The following is a 17,354-nucleotide window of genomic DNA, read 5'->3' as shown; positions in this document are numbered from 1 at the left end:
CCCTGGTTTAGCACTGTGAAGTCCCACATCCTAGGAAACTCCTCAGTTCTGGGCAAACAGAGAGGGCAGTCACGCTATCAAGGAAAGTCATTGGTGAAATCCAGAATATGGAGAACTTCACTAGTGGGCTGGGTGCAATGATCTTGACTTTAATCCATTCCTTCTGTTTTCAGCCCCAGCTTTACTGATGATAGTTGATAGTTCTAGAGTTCTGTGAGACAAGCAGCCTGCTGCTCTGAGCTGTCTTCCCCCTCAGACATTCACATTAAGTCTCCTATTTTGTTGCCACTTCTTTATCTATTTATTTTTTTAAATTTTAGCAAGATATACATAATATTTATCATTTTAATCATCTTTAAGTGTACAGTTCAGTGACATTAATTACATTCACATTGTTGTGCAATCATCACCATCATCCATATCTAGAACCTTCTCATCTCCCCAAAATGAAACTCTGTTTCAGTCATTAAACAATAACTCTGTCCCTCTAGCCCCTAGCTACCACCCTTTCACTTTTTGTCTATGAATTTGACTACTCTAGGTATCTTATATAAGTGGAATCATACACTATATTTCTTTTTGTGACTGGCTTATTTCACTTAGCATGATGTCTTCAAGGTTCATCCACATTGTAGCAGGTGTCAGAATTTTCTTCCTTTTAAAGGCAGAATAGTATTCCGCTGTAGGTATATATCCCACATTTTGTTTATCTTTTCATCCATCAGTGGACATTTTGATTGTTTCCACCTTTTGGCTATTGTGAATAATGTTGCAATGAACATGATGAGCAATATTTGTTTATGTCTCTGCTTTCTGTTATTCTAGGTATACACTAATATATATAATTGCTGGAGTTCTTTACTTTTTTGCCCAATTGTAGATAAGAAATTACAACTCAATACTGTTTTGTGTTTCTTTTTAAAAATTATTTAACTTCTATTATTTTTTATTATGGCAAAATATGCACAACATAAAATTTACCATTTTAACTATTTTTAAGGGTATAGTTCTGATGCATTAAGTACATTCGCATTATTGTTTTTCTTCTAAATTTTGTTGAAATTTCTTATCCATCATTATTTTCTTTCCCTTTCTCTTTGTCTCTGTGGATTTATAAAAGGTATACATGTGCCTCCTATATACTACTAAAAAGTGGGTTTCCAAAAGGAGAGAGAATAAATATGTGTGGTCAATCCACTGTGTTTAACCCGATGTCTATCTGCTATGAATTCTGAAAATATTTTCTTTAGCTCGTGGATTATCTTTTAATTTTGTTATGTATAATGACACATGGATGTTTTTAATCTGATGTTTTTGCATCTTTTTTTTCTTTCGTGCTTTCTTCCATATCAGATATTGTGTTAACATTGTTCTCTATCTAGGGGTGTAGTGAATATTTATTTCTATTTTATTTTTGCTTTTTTCTTGTCATTCACTAACATATGACTATTTTTAAAGTCTGAAGTTTGTCTTGAAGTTTCAGACAAAGATCTGAAATTAATTTTCCAATAACTGACCTAGCACAATTTATGAATTCTTGTTTCTTTTCCTACCAGCTGTGTGATTTTAACCAAATCACATAACCTCTCTGAGTCAGAGTTTTCTCATAACAGTTCTTACCTCACAAGGTTGTTGAGATTTAGGGTTAATATTGTGTCATTATTTGTACAGTGACTGGAAACAATCTACCAATGAATGTTATGGCATGATTGTTTTTATTTGTGCCCCAACCATCATTAAGTGTGCCTCAACCATCATTAAGTGTACATCCAAAAGGATATTAGGATGGGGATTTTTCTTTGTTTAGAGCTTTAACTCTCATCTTAAACCCGAGGAAAAAAAGGCTATCAATCACCTCAATCAAAAGCAAGTTACTCAAATATCTCTACCGGACTTGCACTAGGAAGATGCACAACTAATTTTGTCATCATTAATTCCTACTCCCTCTGGGGGACAGGATATAAGAACAAACCAAGGATTTGCTAAAAGGTGGAGAGGGGTTCAATGGGCTAGGGTAGCCCCATCCACAAAGGAGAAGTTGGGAGATCCTCAAAAAGTCTAGAGGTAAGAGGTCCTCTAAATGCCCTGACAGCATAGAGGAGAGTGGGAGCCATCCTGATTTCCACTGGATAACAGCATGTGTTTCCTGTGGCACAGACGGGGACTCTGAGTTATCCTGGAAGCCAGCAGCTGATGGGGAGGTATAAGTGGCGGAGGCATTATGAATAACAGGTAACTGCAGTTTGAAGTCTCCAGCTGGGGCTCTGTGACCCTGGAGGAGCCAAATGCAGAGCAGGTGGGGAAGATGGACAGAAGGTCAAGGTAGAGAAATCATGAAGGAGCTTCCACAGTCCCTTTCCCTATTGTCAATCTCAGAATCTGATTCAGACCAGAACTTAGAAAGAAGGGGAGCATGAAATTGGATGAAAGATTTAAGTTTTGGTATTTGGTATTGAAGTTTTGGACTTTTGAGTTTATGAAAAATTCTGGAATTTGCCTGGGATTTCATCCAGTGCTGCAGAAGGAAGATCAGAGAGAGCCAGTTTACTAGGGAACAATGAGGAAAAAATATAGTGGCTTTCTGCTTACCTGCTATTTAGTCTACCTCAGTTATGTATTATTAGCATTATTGCTTATTCATGGGTTTTCGTTTATATCCTATTACCTCTCTCTATATTCATGGTCCAGGAGTAGACTGTAATATCCATTGTAACTTTAAGCAATGTTTTAATGTTTGGTGTGTTAAAAAGTAGCCTCCATTTGGCGAGAGTCTAGTACGCATCAAATATCTTTAGTGACCCTCACAGCAAGCATGCAAGGTTAATGTTTTCCCTATTCTAAGGCTGAAGTTTATGAAATTTGCTGAAGATCACAAAACCATTATGTGGCTCTCAGATTCCAAACCTTCTCTCTTGACAATGAAGACAAGTGCCTCATTCACCTTTTTGTCAAAAACTTCATAGGTTTTGTTGGCTATTCATTTCTTCTTATGAACTAAGGTAGTTTAGCCAACGCATTTTTGTTGTATGAAGTGAGTATACTTGAAGTACACCTGTTCCCCAAGTTCTCTCTGTCAGAGAAGACACATCTAAGCAACACATAAATATGTTTTTACATAATAGTCACTCTATTTTTTACATATAGTCACTCTAGATAGGCAGATCTTCACACTATTGCTGAGAAATGTCTTATGAGCATCTTCGTTGGTTCCTTCCTATCTGGGCAATTTCCTCATAACATGGGCCCTCCAGAGTGTGTACTGTGTTATTTCCTTACTTTCTGCATGGCTAATATTATATTTCCTACATTAAACATTTGGAATTAAGCATTCTCTCTCTCTATCACTTTTATTTCTTCAAATCATCCTTTTCTTTAAAGCCCAATTCAAGTTACAAATGCTCCACAATTATCCCAGTTAATGGCAGCCATCTTTCAGTCTGAATTGATTGTAATTTGTAACGTTAGGCACATTTCCATGATTTTATGCTTGCCATGAAAAGCGAGACCCTCAGAGCTTACTGAGAGCTCTTAGTTGTCAGGGGGAGTGCAAGCCCATTCTATGGGGTGAGGGTAGAAGAGGTGGGAAGGACAGGCCAACTTGTATAAGAGGCATGACTAGCTAGCTAGCTATTCAAATGATTAACTCTAAAGGATGCTGCCCACCTGAATCGATTCCAGCCAGCGTCTATCTCCAGCGGTTCTAGACGCGAGGATGAAGATACTCAGGCTCTCCAGCATTCAGAAGATAAATATCAAGTGCCTATTCTAGTGGCAGGAGAAAGAAAAGTAAAGAGTCAGAAGTTCATGATTCCAGTCACGGACTCATAGTTCGAGGGTGTCTTTCTGAGTTAATGGAGAGTTATAGGGGAGGGTTTAGAGCAGGAATTCTCAACTGAGGGTGATTTTGCCCTCAGTGGATATTTGGCGATGTCTGGAATAGACACTTTTGATTGTTATAACTGGGTTCTAACAGCGACTATTGAAAAGAGGCCAAGCTGCTACTAAAGTACCCAGCAATACCCAGGACAGTCACCTACAACAAAGAATTGTCCTGCCTTAAATGTTGAGAGTGTCAAGGTGGAGAAACCCTGCCCTAGTGTTAAGACAAAAAGGCTAAAAAGGCATCAGGACTTTCACTGACTGGGCTGGAATTCAAGGCTAGAATCCATTAATTGTAGAAATAGGAACCAACAAACAAAAGAAATAAAAACTTAGAAACTAAGGCAGAGGGCCAATTGGATGAAGAGTCCAGTGGTAGAAAGGGAAGCTGCTAATATGGTCATGCAGCTGTCACTCAGGTTAGCATGGCCACAGCTAATGATCCCCAGAGCTCTCTCAGAGGTAGGAGTGCCTAACAAGCCTGTTGTGAACTTGGAAAAGCTATAGGTGGTTAATATTGGTGGAGTGAGGTGGGATCAGTAGGACTGAAAATGACTTTTCAGCATTTCCTACATAATTTAAGGACAGGAACCAGTTCTTATACATATTTATATCCCTCCTAATGCTTAACTTAGTGTTCTATAGTTATTCAATTAGCGCTCATTAATTGATTAATTGATTGATGAGTTCCTTAATTGGTCATGCTTTTCACATTCATCTATGCTCAGCACCACCAGGACAACTTGGAAGAATTAAATCCCCGCTGAGGACCCTGGCAATCATATCACAAGACTTGGATTCAGTTCTGCATTTAAATAGAAATAAAACAAGCACACACCAACCCTCTGGGTAGCAAGTAGCATAATCTGCTTACTTACGGCTAGGCCCCATGAGAAATGGAAGTGATGGGCAGTAATTTCAGTGATGAATTACAGAACAGCTTCATTTAGCTCACTCCACCTAGACAAAGCATTCCATCAGCCTCTGGAAAAATTAATATACCTTAATTTGAATTAGTGGATAATCTCAGATTGGCTATTTTACATGTCTAGCTGCCTCTTCTTCTCTTCCTAGGCTAACTTTTTTCCTCAGCCTGTCTGGATCTGCTCAACAACACACTTTGATCCTAGTTCCGGAACCTAAATATTAAAACTAAATATTCTGGGTGCTAAATATTGAAGGAGAAATCCATGGACAAGGGTTGGATCTTTACCCTCCCAATAGATGACTAACCTTGTCCTTTTCCCAAATGAAGTCTTTTTATTAGATGAGAATAACATATTCCAGGGTTTGCCTTTGGTATAGGTTTTAAGTCTGATATCTGACAATTTTCAAAAGTCTTTATTTCTTCCCTGTCATCAGATACTCTAAAAATGGATAGAGCAGAATGTTAGTAGATTATTGCCTATGCCACCTAAACACAGAGCACTCGTAGCAATGCATTTTATGCATTTTCTCTCCCTCTCCCTCCCTCCTTTCTTCTTCTCCCTCTCCCTCTCCCTCTCTCTCTCCCTCTCCCTCTCTCTATTGCCCCCCACCTCCTCCTCTCCCTCTTCTTCTGACATTATTACATTGCTTTTTGTCTTTGACCCTCCTGCCTCCTTCTTATAAAGACCCTTAGGATTACACTGGCCCACTCAGACAATCCAGAATGATCTCCCCGTCTCAAAATCCTTAATTTAACCATGTTTACAAAGCCCCTTTTATTATATAAGGTATTCACAGGCTCTGGAGATTAGGACATGGACATCTTTAGGGGCCATCATTCAGCCTACGACACCTGGTCACCCTAGGAGTGGAAGAAGAGGGATAAGAAAGAAGGAGCCAGACAAGAAAAATAGAGGAAAGCAGCTTGTAAAGAGACAACCATGAGTTTACAGCAGGATAGTCCCATGAGCTGAAGCATCCCTAGACACTTGAGCTGTAGGAAGGTGCTCTTCAACAGCTGGTGGCTTGATGGGTGGAAACTTCTATCTACAAGCTGCTATGGGCTCTCAGAGAATGGTAAAAATATCGTAGAGAAATTTAGGAATAAGATCTATTTTGATGGTTTTTTTCCTCTGGGTACATATATAATTAGTATTTCTAAACATGTCTTTTTACCATGAATCATTCTCATAATGCTTGTTTATTCTGAGTGTGTGCAGATGTTTGGACCCCAAGAATTCTAAAAGAAAAAGAAAAATATGGCCAATGTGATATTGTGATTTATAATAAGAAATATATGTTCGGTCTTAGTTCCATTTAGAAGCACAGAGCTTCTGAAACCCTTGGAATTTTCTGAATAGTGAGAAAGAGAAAGGTGCCTTTTATTATGTTAGTGAGGTGACTTGTGGAAAGCTCCTAGGTCACCTAAGGACTGGACTCGTTGCCAGGAGAAAAAAACCTGTGATTGGAGGGTTTGAACTTTTAGTCCCACCCCTCAACCTCCAGTTGGGTGAGAGGGGCTGGAGGTTAAATCAAAGCAAATGGCTGGTGATTGAATCACTCTTGCCTAAGTAATGAAGCCTCCATAAACACGCAAAAAGGACTGTGTTAAGAGAGCTTCTGGGCTGGTGAACACACAGAGGTGTGGGGAGAGAGTGGCATGCTCAGAGAGGACATGGAAGCTCCCTGCCCTTTCCCACATACCTTGTCTTATGCACCCCTGTCATCTGGCTGTTCCATAGAGATGATAGATAGGTAAATGATCGAAAGATGGATAGATATATATACACACAAATATATGTTTACATATATATATGTATATAAACAGTAAATAGGTAATCAAATAAGCGTGGGTGAAAAAATGGGGTTCTATGGGTAGTAACCTCACAGGATGATCTGATCTTAAATTCTTAACTGAGCAGATCAAGGTGGGTAAGTCAGGCCCTAGGCATGAAACTTCTTTACTGAAAGGCTTATCTTTGCCTTAAGCCAGCCCTGTTCATTGTTTCTGTGCAAGTAGTTTACACACCTTTGAAATGCTCTCTTTCAGACTCCTCTTTCTAAAGTGTTCAAGAGAGCACACAATCTTAACTATTTTGTAATCTGATCATTCTCTTGCTTTCTTCTACCTTCTTGTAATCTTCCTTATGTCCTGCACCACCTCCCCGCCCCAGGCTCCCACCCCCCACCCCCCACTTAATTTCAAATGTGCAAAAGAAACTGTAAAACTGTTAATTTCTGGAGCATTTGAGATCTTGCTCCTTAGCATATGTCATCAGTTGGGCTCAAATAAACTCATAAAATTTTTCTATAGGTTTGGACACTTTTTATATTAACATAAGTAAGCAAGTTTCTTGAGTTCTGTGAGCCACTCTAGCAAGTCAATCAAACCCAGAGAGGAGGTTGTAGAAACTTTCGATCTATAGCTGTAGGTCAGAAGAAGCACAGGTGGTAACATGGGCTTGTGACTGATGTCTGATTCATGGGGGGAGGGGGAGGAAGTGTTTTGTAGGACTGAACTCTTAACCTGCTGGATCTGATACTATCTCCAAGTAGATAGTGTCAGAATTGAGTTGAATTATAGGACACCTATCTTGCGTCAGAGAATTGCTTGTTGATCTGGGGATCCCTGACCCTCCCGAAAAATGAACACACATTGGAATAATAACCAGAACATTTAGCAAGGTATCAGAATATACCAGATAAGACAATATCCTAGATATTGCATCTGGTGCTTATAGTATGTATCAGATAACATTGTGACAGTTGTGGGGTTGGAAGAGAAGACCCCTAAAGTAGAACAAATGATAAGAAGAAGGATAACTCTAAACCAGCCAACAGTCCTCCCCCCCCACACCCACCCCCGCCACCATGCATAGTCTGGTTGCTGACTGTTTATACAGGGCTGACTCGGCCTAAGAATGACAAAAGAGGGCGATACCAGGCACATCTCAGAAGAGTCCAGTATGTGTGTTTCAGAGTCCTAATTTTGGCTTCAGGGTTCTATGATTTACTTAAATTGTGCCCCAGTCACTAACAGAGTTTCACAGGTGGCAGTCAGGCTATACTCATGTGATCTCTAATGGAAAGGAGTTGACTTCATTTCATGAAATTTTATGTTTAGTAGCAGAAATATCATTTATGTTTAATAGTTTTAAAATGTCAGATAGAATCTGTTTAAATATTACAATGGAGAGCTCTTTCCTCAAGAAGTAAGGACCTATGATTGGGGATCACGAAAGACGAGATGAAGTGCATTAAGAGCATGACAAATAACTTCAGTTCTTAAAAAATAAATCTACCCATCTCTCTATCTATTTATTTAACTCAAAGAGCTACAGTCTCATGCCACCAAAATAAGGGACAGAGGTTATGTGAACCAGAAAGTCAAAATTGCCACATTGCCATCCTCCTGATAAAAAGTAGTGGGAAGATGATGTGTTGCTAAGAATTTAATTTAATTTAGCCTTTGTGTAGCTAAACTGTAGTCATTAAGAGGCTTAGTATTTGAAAAGTAATAATTTTTGAATGAGCTTTGAGTAAGAGTCCTCCAAGCGGAAGGACAGTACGTGCAAATGTCCTGAGAAGGGAAACATACTTAGTATTGGTGAGGAGCAGAAAGAAGAGCCAACAGAACATGAGGACAAAAGGGAGGCTGGGGAGGAAATTTCTAAGTAATAGCCAGGCTAAATTTTTGAGTAATAGCTAGTAATAGCCAGGCTGGGGCTTTGTCGGACATAGTGAGGATTTTGAATTTTACTTTAAGCAGAGAGGTGACACAATTTTATCTCTTTGCCACCATGTGGTTGATGGACTGTGGCTGGGAGAGATAAGAGCAGAAGCAGGAGGACTGGCTGGGTGGCTACTGCATTTGTTCAGTGAGAGAAGAGGTGGTTTGGACCAGAGTTATAGCAGTGCAGTGGTATAAAAGAGTCATATTTGTGATGTATTTTGGAGGTGATTCTTGTGGGACTTACTGCTGTTTCAGATTTGGGGTGTGAAGAAGAAAAAAGAATCAAGCTGTAGAAAGAGCCCCAGAGAACACCAATACTTCGAGAGCTGATCGGGCAGGAGATGTCTAAATGGGACAATAATGCAGTGCCACCTCCACTAAAGACAGGGCTGAAGACCATGGCCACTGGACAGATTGTGGAACAATTAGGAAAATAGGTATCTTCCTAAGTACGGTTAGGATGTGATTTTCCCATTATGTTTTACTCTCGAAGAGAGGGAGACTGACTGCTGGGATAAATTGGACCACATCCTCCATAGCTATACAGCAATTGTATAGTTAAGCCCCACCAAGACATATGACATGGTCTCCTGTGATAACTTAGTGAATAAAATGAAAATGTATTGGGTAATAATAAAGGAATTTGTAATTTATTGAGAGAATTTGCCCCAAGTGGCAAATGGCTCTACTTCAGCTCAGAGGGATGTTTCTTATAACCATAGAAACCTGCCCATAGCTATGATAAAGGGCTTGCTGATTGAATTTGTGTATGACAGAAAGCTGCAAAGAGACATAAATATTAAAAAAACAAACTCAGGATCCAAAACCGTTTGAATCTGTATCTAATAAGATTTATTTAACGAAGGGTCTTGTAAGGTCTTACACCTGGGTTCCAAAAGAACAGCTGAACAAATGCAGATGTGGAGAGTCAGTGGTGGGCAGACATATCTACAAAAAGACATTTAGGTTTTAGCACTCAGAGAGATCAATATTTGCCCGCGGTGTAATATGACTGCCAAAGAACTTAATGCAATCTCAAGTGGTATTCATGATATACTATCCAGAGAGAGATATTAGTTACATCATATATGGTCTCTTAAAAGCCACAGCTTGAGGATATTGACAAACAAAAATAAAAGAGTTTAACCAAGAGAGAAGCTGGAAACCACATTTAAGATATGGAAGACCTGGGTTCAGAGGGGCACAGAGACTGTAAAGTAAATAAGGTGATAAATGTTTGATGGCCGCCCTTCACTCCTGGTATGAGAAACAGATCCTTTTAGCATTTCCTTGCCCTATAACACCTTGGCTCCATGTCCTCGTGGACATGCAAGGGACATGTGGACATGAAAAGGCAAGGGAGGGAAACCCAGTGGGAAACTGGCACTCCACCATGCTCTATCCAGAGGGGATGAAAGTAAGAGTCGTGATCCAGACGAAGCAGAGCACCTTGGTTCCAAGGAGCACTGCTGCGGTTTCTCAGGTGTGCCCCACCCAAGGATCAGAGGGTGGGGTGGAGTGCTAGACTGATCTGGGCAATACCACTAGTGCAGGAGGTATCTAGGCACAGCCACATGTGGCCAATGTGGAAGTCAGAAGAGGGATGTGAAATGTGTTCATATGAGCACGGCCCTCTCATTGAATGCTGGGGCCAGGTGGTGGAGGGTGACAGAAATAGGATCATGTCCTAGAAAGGACACTTAATGACGCTGTTGGAGGATCCCATGCATTGGTATAATCTTTGTCTATATCTCCTAGCACATGTCCAAACAACATAGTTTAATTTAGTGTCACAATGGAAGGAAGGAAAATACTACTTATACATGTAAATTCAAAGAGAACTTTTTAAAAATATTTGTGACATTAAGATTAATGTCTTTCATCCTTTACTGATTCTATGAATGAGTGACTTAAGAGGAATTAAAATAGCATACCTGAATGAAATAAAATTAGAGGAAGAGCTAATTTATGCACCAAATTTTACTAAAAAAATGAAGTCTGAACATGTTATTTACGTTGTCATGAATAAAATGCAGTTTTCAATTTTTCCATGATTAAAGAATGATTGTTTCCACAGGCTTGCTTAACCTTCGTCTGACATCATTTAGTATAATATAATAAACCGAATTGAAATTTTATTTACAGAAGTTAATGGGGTCATAACCCCACACAATATTTTGTAGCCAAGTTGCATGTTTGTTGAGAAAGTGGGATTTACAGTGTGAACCACTAATAAGATTGAATCTCTCCTATTGCCTATGATTGGGGATCACGAAAGACGAGATGAAGTGCATTAAGAGCATGACAAATAACTTCAGTTCTTAAAAAATAAATCTACCCATCTCTCTATCTATTTATTTAACTCAAAGAGCTACAGTCTCATGCCACCAAAATAAGGGACAGAGGTTATGTGAACCAGAAAGTCAAAATTGCCACATTGCCATCCTCCTGATAAAAAGTAGTGGGAAGATGATGTGTTGCTAAGAATTTAATTTAATTTAGCCTTTGTGTAGCTAAACTGTAGTCATTAAGAGGCTTAGTATTTGAAAAGTAATAATTTTTGAATGAGCTTTGAGTAAGAGTCCTCCAAGCGGAAGGACAGTACGTGCAAATGTCCTGAGAAGGGAAACATACTTAGTATTGGTGAGGAGCAGAAAGAAGAGCCAACAGAACATGAGGACAAAAGGGAGGCTGGGGAGGAAATTTCTAAGTAATAGCCAGGCTAAATTTTTGAGTAATAGCTAGTAATAGCCAGGCTGGGGCTTTGTCGGACATAGTGAGGATTTTGAATTTTACTTTAAGCAGAGAGGTGACACAATTTTATCTCTTTGCCACCATGTGGTTGATGGACTGTGGCTGGGAGAGATAAGAGCAGAAGCAGGAGGACTGGCTGGGTGGCTACTGCATTTGTTCAGTGAGAGAAGAGGTGGTTTGGACCAGAGTTATAGCAGTGCAGTGGTATAAAAGAGTCATATTTGTGATGTATTTTGGAGGTGATTCTTGTGGGACTTACTGCTGTTTCAGATTTGGGGTGTGAAGAAGAAAAAAGAATCAAGCTGTAGAAAGAGCCCCAGAGAACACCAATACTTCGAGAGCTGATCGGGCAGGAGATGTCTAAATGGGACAATAATGCAGTGCCACCTCCACTAAAGACAGGGCTGAAGACCATGGCCACTGGACAGATTGTGGAACAATTAGGAAAATAGGTATCTTCCTAAGTACGGTTAGGATGTGATTTTCCCATTATGTTTTACTCTCGAAGAGAGGGAGACTGACTGCTGGGATAAATTGGACCACATCCTCCATAGCTATACAGCAATTGTATAGTTAAGCCCCACCAAGACATATGACATGGTCTCCTGTGATAACTTAGTGAATAAAATGAAAATGTATTGGGTAATAATAAAGGAATTTGTAATTTATTGAGAGAATTTGCCCCAAGTGGCAAATGGCTCTACTTCAGCTCAGAGGGATGTTTCTTATAACCATAGAAACCTGCCCATAGCTATGATAAAGGGCTTGCTGATTGAATTTGTGTATGACAGAAAGCTGCAAAGAGACATAAATATTAAAAAAACAAACTCAGGATCCAAAACCGTTTGAATCTGTATCTAATAAGATTTATTTAACGAAGGGTCTTGTAAGGTCTTACACCTGGGTTCCAAAAGAACAGCTGAACAAATGCAGATGTGGAGAGTCAGTGGTGGGCAGACATATCTACAAAAAGACATTTAGGTTTTAGCACTCAGAGAGATCAATATTTGCCCGCGGTGTAATATGACTGCCAAAGAACTTAATGCAATCTCAAGTGGTATTCATGATATACTATCCAGAGAGAGATATTAGTTACATCATATATGGTCTCTTAAAAGCCACAGCTTGAGGATATTGACAAACAAAAATAAAAGAGTTTAACCAAGAGAGAAGCTGGAAACCACATTTAAGATATGGAAGACCTGGGTTCAGAGGGGCACAGAGACTGTAAAGTAAATAAGGTGATAAATGTTTGATGGCCGCCCTTCACTCCTGGTATGAGAAACAGATCCTTTTAGCATTTCCTTGCCCTATAACACCTTGGCTCCATGTCCTCGTGGACATGCAAGGGACATGTGGACATGAAAAGGCAAGGGAGGGAAACCCAGTGGGAAACTGGCACTCCACCATGCTCTATCCAGAGGGGATGAAAGTAAGAGTCGTGATCCAGACGAAGCAGAGCACCTTGGTTCCAAGGAGCACTGCTGCGGTTTCTCAGGTGTGCCCCACCCAAGGATCAGAGGGTGGGGTGGAGTGCTAGACTGATCTGGGCAATACCACTAGTGCAGGAGGTATCTAGGCACAGCCACATGTGGCCAATGTGGAAGTCAGAAGAGGGATGTGAAATGTGTTCATATGAGCACGGCCCTCTCATTGAATGCTGGGGCCAGGTGGTGGAGGGTGACAGAAATAGGATCATGTCCTAGAAAGGACACTTAATGACGCTGTTGGAGGATCCCATGCATTGGTATAATCTTTGTCTATATCTCCTAGCACATGTCCAAACAACATAGTTTAATTTAGTGTCACAATGGAAGGAAGGAAAATACTACTTATACATGTAAATTCAAAGAGAACTTTTTAAAAATATTTGTGACATTAAGATTAATGTCTTTCATCCTTTACTGATTCTATGAATGAGTGACTTAAGAGGAATTAAAATAGCATACCTGAATGAAATAAAATTAGAGGAAGAGCTAATTTATGCACCAAATTTTACTAAAAAAATGAAGTCTGAACATGTTATTTACGTTGTCATGAATAAAATGCAGTTTTCAATTTTTCCATGATTAAAGAATGATTGTTTCCACAGGCTTGCTTAATCTTCGTCTGACATCATTTAGTATAATATAATAAACCGAATTGAAATTTTATTTACAGAAGTTAATGGGGTCATAACCCCACACAATATTTTGTAGCCAAGTTGCATGTTTGTTGAGAAAGTGGGATTTACAGTGTGAACCACTAATAAGATTGAATCTCTCCTATTGTGTATTCGATAAGTCAGATTTTAATCATTGATGTTAGGACCCTTCCAGGAGACCATCGTTTTTATGAAATTGTCAAAATGAGATTTCTTACAAGCTTGTTGGCAAAGTAAAATTAGATTGTTTCCAGCATCAAGATTTGGTTGTAAACAAGTCATACACCAGAAGCTAAGACAAATTGGATGGAAATGAAAAAAGACACCTGCATTTTGGGACATCTCGTGGGGATGGACAGTCATAGGGCTATGTAGATCATCTGTAGAAATTCCATCAAGCATAAGAAGTCATACACCTACCTGGGAGAAGGGCCAAGGTGAAACAGATCATACACCTGTCAGAAGCTATGAGGCAAAAATGTCGATGGCAAAAGCAATGAGATTTGATTGTTGAGTTTGGCAGCTCAGGATCTAAATTCACAGATTCACAGGCTCCAAGCCTGTGATGGGTGCTCCTTTTGTATGCCCTGGGCATACAAACAGGAACTAGTCTGAAAAGAAATTCAGGTTCCCAGAGGCAAATGTGGGCTAATGTGAGCTATTGTACACAGCTCTAACAGATGACAGATTGGGGCATTAACATCTCTTCCAACTTCCTCCTGGTGTGCCCTCCTCTTCTACAGAGGCTGGGAAGCTGAAAATTAATGTCCCAGACTTCCCTGCACTTGGACGATCAGATGCACTCATGTGAGACTTGAATTTAGAACCGAGCTCTGCATGGAGGTAGGTGGCAGCATGCAAGTTGCTGGTGTGGTTCTAACTGGCGTGTAACTGCTTGGTTGCCAGCTCCTCTGGTGGCAGCTCCTTGATTCTCAGTTAAAACCAGAGTGATATTAGATCCTGAAGCCAGCATGGGGTACAGTGGTTTCTCGATCCACCAACTTTCTAATTATGGCACAAGTAGCAGTTCTAGTCAGTTTTGTTCCAAAAGTCATTCCTGGAGACCCAGCCTAGAACCTGCTTCTCTAACCTTACCAAAATTTTGGAAGCATCTTATTTCCTTTATTACATTTTTTTTCCTATTTATGTGCAATGGGATCCTGACTGATACCACAGCTCTCCCATGTGACTAATAATTCTGGCTAATTATTCTAGTGTCTGGAAACTCAAACCAATACTTCCAAGAGCAGAAACATATGCTGAGGTATTAACAGTTTGCTTTTCTCTGTCCCACACTGCACTCTATCCCACTTCATGCTTCAGAGGTAGCTTTCTTTTCAAACAGCACTCGAAGCAAACGCATAGACAATGAAGTGCCACTTTCTTGACTCTTGGGTTTTTAAACAGACTTGCAAATCTTTGGTTAATAGCATAGTGTGAAAGGCAGTATACTACTAAGTTACGGGAACTAGGTGAGTAAAAGGGAAATACTTTTTATTTTGAAGTCTAAAAAAAAAAAAGAGTTGGCTCAAAAGAAACAAGGACCAAAGGTATAGAGTTTATGCCATAAAATACAGAGTTTGAAAACAGTGTATGATGTCTTGAAGTTTTCCTTCTCTAAATGAGGTAAGTATTTAATCAATCAGCAGGAAGGGAAAACTAGAAAGGATTTTATGAGAACTTGGATGCTGCCAAGATCTTCAAGAACAGACTCAGGCCCTTGTCTCAACTTTCAGGTACTACACATATGATGGGAACCCACACCATATTTTAGGGCCAATATGAGAGCACGGAATGCATTCTTGGGACTCATTTGTCAGAGCAGAGCCCAAGAGATGCAAGCCTCCCTCACTCAGCATTGCTCCTGCATGGCAGAGGGGCAATGTCCCAGGGAAGGGTTGGGGTGGACCTGCCTGAGGCTAGCTTCCCGCAATCAGCACTTCCCAACAGAGGGATTTCTGGGAAGCGAAGGTGCCAAAGCCTGAGAGAGACCCAACAATGTGTTCACAAGTAGGATATCTCAGCTACAATTAGTTATGACCACTGTCTCTTTCTTCTCCACCTGCCCCTCAGTCACAGTTCCCTTATGCTGAGTGGCCATAGACTGTTTGGCATCTGTATAAAAGAATGCTGCGTTGAGGAGACATTCTAGTCATGTGTGTGGGGATGTATTTATGTGGCTTGCTGACACTTCCTTGTATAGCCGTCCTGGTATAGGAATAGCTTCCAGGAATAATCATATTACTTTAAATTGTGCCATCTCCTCTGGCATCATAATAGGAAGATGTAGAGTCAAAGAACATATTGTAATATGAATGAGCCCTATGGTGCCCAGAACTACTAGAAAAATGTGGGAAAAGAAACAATAAATGAGATATTTGGCACCAGAAGCTAATTTGTGGGAAATTCTTCCAAGCAACAGATGTATAAAATTGTAAACTGAGAATTTGGTTCTCATTGCCATCTTTTCAACATGGAACCTCCCTCCTCTTGAAAACATATTCAATTGTCTATTTTTTCTTTTAATGGAAGTTATACAAAATAGAATTTAGCTAAATTTCTTTGTCGGTAAGGTACAAATTTGTATTGATGCTACTGAGAAAGTGTGTCTGTATGAAGCTACATGTCTTATTGACCATACTAAAGACTGAATTAGCTTTCTATTTTATTTAAAAAATAATATTCTAAAATTATTGTCATATAAGAGGCAATCAAAGAATATGCCCCCCCCCCCAAAAAAAAAACAACAAAAGTATTATTGAGCGAAAACAAGTAGAAGTATTTTTCAGGATTTTGTGCTGTTTGTGGTATGTCAGCTTTTACAAATGTGCAGTTTGTTGTGATTTCTTTTCTCCTTTTAAGTAAAAATACACTTTTGTTCCTAATTTCATAGATCTTTTTTTTCTTAAAAGAGACCCTTCAAATTATATAAATTACAGGACCCATAAAACCAGAATATATCCCTAATTTCCAGCATAGAGTTCCTGAACCACCCAAAAAGGCTGCAGAAGTTCTGAGAGGGCTCTATCGCAAAGAGGTTCCTGCTCAGGGTGAGGAAGGTGCAATATGTATGGTAGTTATGGCCTGAGGCCAAGGTGGGGATACAGACACCAACAAGAGAATTTATGTAGAAATGAGCACAGGCCAGCAAAGAGAGAGGATGACCTATAGAGCAGAGGTTCCCTCCTCAATGTTGGGATGATAGCTCAGCCTCTCTCCCCCAAACCTTGTCCCAAGGAGATAGACAAAAAAAAAAAAAGGTAGGATAAAATCTTGAATTGCCTTAAAACTAAAGATTTCTAAGCTACCTTGAATTGGCAAGATTATGCTTTCAATCATTAGTAAAAATACTATCTTGGGGGTGGTTTCATAGTGTAGTGGTTAGCTCATCTGCTTTATAAGCAGAAGGTCCTGGGTTCAAGTCCCAGGTGGAGCCATGGGCCAGCCACGGGCCAGGCCCTTGGTGCTCACTGCGAGTATGTGGGAGGAGACACCCCGCCTTCAGAGATTCAGAGATCTAGTTCTTAAGGGGAAATGGCAACATCCAAGGTCAGGGGTGGAAGTGGGGGATGGGGATTAAGAGAGAGGGAAAAAGAAAATACAGTCTTGACAGCTACTTTTTGTTCAGTTACACGGAAATAAAAAAACGTATGCATTAAAATTCTGGAATTAGTGACTTAGAAAAGTTCATCCAACTCCATGAGTATTTTGACTCTCCTCTGCAATCTTCAAGTCAAGCTCCGGGAGTGGAGACTGCAGAGCAGGGTTTCCTTCAGTGGGATATCACTGAGAACTGGTGAGTTAGAGCGGGTCTGTATAAATGATCTGCCTGTTGCCTTGAATATCCTGCTGTTGCATGTTTTTTAAAAGTTCCTTCTTAGGTCTTTTAATGCAAAGTTTGAAAGAGCCACAGAGGGA

The 17,354-nt window shown here is 39.9% G+C and overlaps 1 protein-coding gene and 1 non-coding gene across 2 annotated transcripts in view; one reads left to right on the top strand and one right to left on the bottom strand.

The window, feature by feature from the left end:
* The window catches only part of TACR1 (tachykinin receptor 1), a 250,379-nt gene that overhangs the window by 227,469 nt on the left and 5,556 nt on the right, over positions 1-17,354 (bottom strand). The window lies entirely within an intron of this gene.
* On the top strand, positions 16,800-16,873 carry TRNAI-UAU. Its single transcript has one exon. It is a non-coding gene; the product is annotated as a tRNA-Ile (tRNA).

Source organism: Pteropus vampyrus, unplaced genomic scaffold (genome assembly GCF_000151845.1).
Source record: "Pteropus vampyrus isolate Shadow unplaced genomic scaffold, Pvam_2.0 Scaffold37, whole genome shotgun sequence".
Taxonomy (NCBI): Eukaryota; Metazoa; Chordata; class Mammalia; order Chiroptera; family Pteropodidae; genus Pteropus; species Pteropus vampyrus.
Note: the sequence above shows the minus strand (reverse complement) of the source record. Positions and strands in the feature narration are given on the sequence as shown.